General features: G+C 38.1%; 1 long non-coding RNA gene across 1 annotated transcript; it reads left to right on the plus strand.

The window, feature by feature from the left end:
- The first annotated feature begins 255 nt into the window (after positions 1-255).
- On the plus strand, positions 256-3,514 carry LOC135204303 (uncharacterized). Its single transcript, XR_010312167.1, has 3 exons — positions 256-447; positions 2,461-2,507; positions 2,982-3,514. It is a non-coding gene; the product is annotated as an uncharacterized LOC135204303 (long non-coding RNA).
- Positions 3,515-4,103: the final 589 nt, after the last annotated feature.

Raw genomic sequence — 4,103 nt, forward strand, 5'->3', positions numbered from 1 at the left:
AGGTACATATTATAATTCCAAGTCTTCAGGGTACAATGAAGAGAGAGAGAGAAATAAAATTTCTCATAGGCACATATTATAATTCCAAGTCTTCAGGGTACAATGAGAGAGAGAGAGAAATAAAATTTCTCATAGGCACATATTATAATTCCAAGTCTTCAGGGTACGATGAGAGAGAGAAAGAAAGAGAGATGGAAGGTGAGTCGGGGGTGTTATTGAGCGAATTATTTTACCTCACTAATGAGCATCGGAGTTCTGTTTGTAATATATCAAGGAGCTATACTCACAACACCAGTCATGGGATAGTTGCCAGTTCGTGTCTCAAGTGTCGTTGCAGCCAGATTTCGGGAGGACCAAGCATTCCAGCTCTGACCATTCCACAGGGAGGTTAGTGGGACGTCTCTATCGAAGGGTGTAGTACCTAGGAAGTACCACATAGGACACTCGGTAAGTAGTGGACGTAGTGATACGAAGTTCGTGTTACTTAAGAATAGATTTAAGTCACTTACACTTGAGAGATTCGAACCTCAACATTTTTGGGAGGTTATAGTGAGTACACAGTGACCTTAGCCACCCTGCCGTGGTAGATAAATGGTTAAAGTAGACTCTGCTTTTACATATTCCAGTCGAGTTCAAGTTGTGTACTTTTAGGTCGAATTCCGGCCTCTGCAGCTAAGTTGAATCAAGTTTCGTGACTTTATGAATTAACTTGAATATCTTTCTTGAATGTGCAAGCTTAAACGTTTTGTTTTATTATTAATTTGCGAGTTATTATTCCCTTATTCGTTATATGTCCTTCTCTGGGTTTTCGAAGTTGTTTTAAGTGAATATTACACAATTATGATAATGAACATACAAACTGCTTATTTATGTTCATTAATTTGTTAGTTTATGTTTTTTCTAATAACTGGTCTTCGCTTTCTGTATACGTAATTACCTTCTGTTACTACTTTAGAATAAACACTATTATATTCTTTTGAAGCTTGTTCCATATGAATAGGGCTCTTCATCTTCTGGATAATAATAATAATAATAATAATAATAATAATAATAATAATAATAATAATAATAATAATAATAATAATAATGTTCAAAGTACGATAGTCGGAAAAAACATCTCTCCCATATGTAGGAAGTGCAATACGAAAAATGAAACCATAAACCACATAGCAAGTGAATGCCCGGCACTTGCACAGAACCAGTACAAAAAGAGGCATGATTCAGTGGCAAAAAGCCCTCCACTGGAGCCTGTGCAAAAGAAAACATCAGCTACCTTGCAGTAATAAGTGGTACGAGCACCAACCTGAGGGAGTGATAGAAAACGATCAGGCAAAGATCCTCTGGGACTATGGTATCAGAACGGATAGGGTGATACGTGCAAACAGACCAGACGTGGCGTTGATTGACAAAGTCAAGAAGAAAGTATCACTCATTGATGTCGCAATACCATGGGACACCAGAGTTGAAGAGAAAGAGAGGGAAAAAAAAAATGGATAAGTATCAAGATCTGAAAATAGAAATAAGAAGGATATGGGATATGCCAGTGAAATTGTACCCATAATCATAGGAGCACTAGGCACGATCCCAAGATCCCTGAAAAGGAATCTAGAAAAACTAGAGGCTGAAGTGGCTCCAGGACTCATGCAGAAGAGTGTGATCCTAGAAACGGCACACATAGTAAGAAAAGTGATGGACTCCTAAGGAGGCAGGAATGCAACCCGGAACCCCACACTATAAATACCACCCAGTCGAATTGAAGGACTGTGATAGAGCAAAAAAAATAATAATATAATAATAATAATAATAATAATATAAGAAATTTGAAACTTCATCAATATTACAGTGTTTGAAAAGTAATATTATAAGAATAAATAAACTGTTTTGTTTTTGAAAAAATATCCAGAAATGGGACAAACCTTGTAGACTCTGGAGGAGAGGGGGCCGTGTGGTGTGTGAGGGGGGGGGGGAGTGCCAGCACTGCACCTCACGGTCTCTTGCAGCGTCCCTTCGGCCCGTTAGCTGCAACCCCTTCCATTCCTTTAGTTGTACCTCCGTTCATATTGTCTTTCTTCCATCTTGCTATCCTTAACCCTCTCCTCATAATTGTTTCATAGTGCAACTGCTTTGAGGTTTTCCTCCTGACCTCGCCATCGTAGGTCCCAGCGCTTGGCTCTCTAGCCTAAATTCTATATTCTGCTCTGGGTCTCGCGGGGTGCAACGCTGTTTAAGATAATACATACACCAACTTTCTCAGTAATGTACGACACTCAAAGAGCAACAGGCAGCAGCAATGTCCCATGAATTATGCATCCCTCTTTACCTGACACCTGACGCACTTACGGATTATTTTCCGGATTACTCTGTGCGTATAGATATTTTTTTGACGCACCAAGATAATCTGTGCAAGTCCTGTAGATGTTTTTTTCATTTTTATTTATTTATTTTTTTCCTAATCCTCAGGCACCTGATTTCCAATGATGACAAGGTCACACTGCTCAGCTATCAAGGTAAGAGTCGCACGCCAGGAATTTAAGGTTATTTGTGATAAAAATTCAAATAGTACATATACTATGCTTTAAAAATCACAGTAGATGCACGTGACTTCATTAAATAAGCGAATACCACAGGAAAATGATAGGCAGAAATCCCAGCGCTTTCGTCTTAACTAAGATATTGTCGTTCCTTGACAATGTCTTAGTAAAGACGAAAGCGCTGGGATTTCTGCCTATCATTTTCCTGTGGTATTCGCTTATTTTATATATATTATTTATATCTCGTAAGAAAAATTAACCAATTGGTTCAAGAGCATCATAAAAAAAGCAAATTACCTATAAAAAGAAAGTCGTAAGAGAAAAACCTATGAAATTTGGTTATTGAGTGTCATCAACAACTGGAAAAAAAATAGTAAAAAAAAAAAAAGTCTTATACATTATGCTTTGACGTCCTTATTTGATTCTCTCCTCCCTCCCTTTTGACAGCAGCTGTGCTTGCTGACAGCGGCAGTGCTTTTGCTGACCTTCAACGCGGTCAGTTCGCCAGTCACTGACCCCTGTCCATCGGCGGATTTTTCTGGACACAGACACGCCCGTTCGTACTACAGTACGTCATTCCCTTGCGGCTACTACAGCAACCAATGGCATTCCGTGCCTTATGGCTACTACAACAACCGCTTCATCTACAGGAATCCTGCGCCCTATGTCTACTACAACCACTTCGCCTACAAGAATCCCGTCCATTACGAACACGGTAGCAAACCTCTCCACAAGAAAGGGTCAGGAAGAAGCCGAAACGAAGGCCCAGGCCCTACTTCCTAGGCAACAGGAGGCTGCTCGCCAATAGAGGCCGCTGGGACGATAAGCTTTAGTTTTGTTTACGTTTTTCTATGACTTCTTCTTCTTCTTCTTCTAGTTTCCATCCGTCGTTAAAAGGGGCGTTTCGCGATACGTTCCCTCAAATCTGCGTTATTATTTAATTTTTAAAAACTGCAAAAATCAATAAAAAGTATAAAGGAAGACGTATTCTTTATCTTTTTTCTCTGCCGGGGAGTAAGCCTACAAACTACTTTGCTGTTGGGGGGGTAGGAAAGAATTTAAAAAAAAACGGTCTGAAAAAGGTGTTTCGCTTTGAGTTAAAGAAACAGGAATTTTAGGATAGGATATTTATGATTTATTAGAATGAAAATGTAAAAATAAATGATGTGCATGTTAAACAGTACATAGAAATTATTTCAAATAAAAAATATAACCTATTTATTTTAATTTTCGTTGGATAAACACACTATTTTACCGTAGAGTTTAACGTGCCCCCAGGGTAAGCCAGAGGTCGGGCCACGCCTTGTTGGCCAGGATGAATGTCTCCATAGCTGAGAAAATTGTTCATAACATTTTTGTAAATATCTTTTGTAATCAATATCAGAATTTTACTCAAATAACTATCTGTAAAGCACGGATGAGCATTCTACTTATTTTATGCTGAAATATTGCAATTTATTTTCCAATACTCTTATATATATATATATATATATATATATATATATATATATATATATATATATATATGCTTAAAAAATCACAGTAGATGCACGTGAACTTCATAAATAAGCG

The sequence above is a fragment of the Macrobrachium nipponense genome, chromosome 24 (genome assembly GCF_015104395.2).
Source record: "Macrobrachium nipponense isolate FS-2020 chromosome 24, ASM1510439v2, whole genome shotgun sequence".
Lineage (NCBI taxonomy): Eukaryota > Metazoa > Arthropoda > Malacostraca > Decapoda > Palaemonidae > Macrobrachium > Macrobrachium nipponense.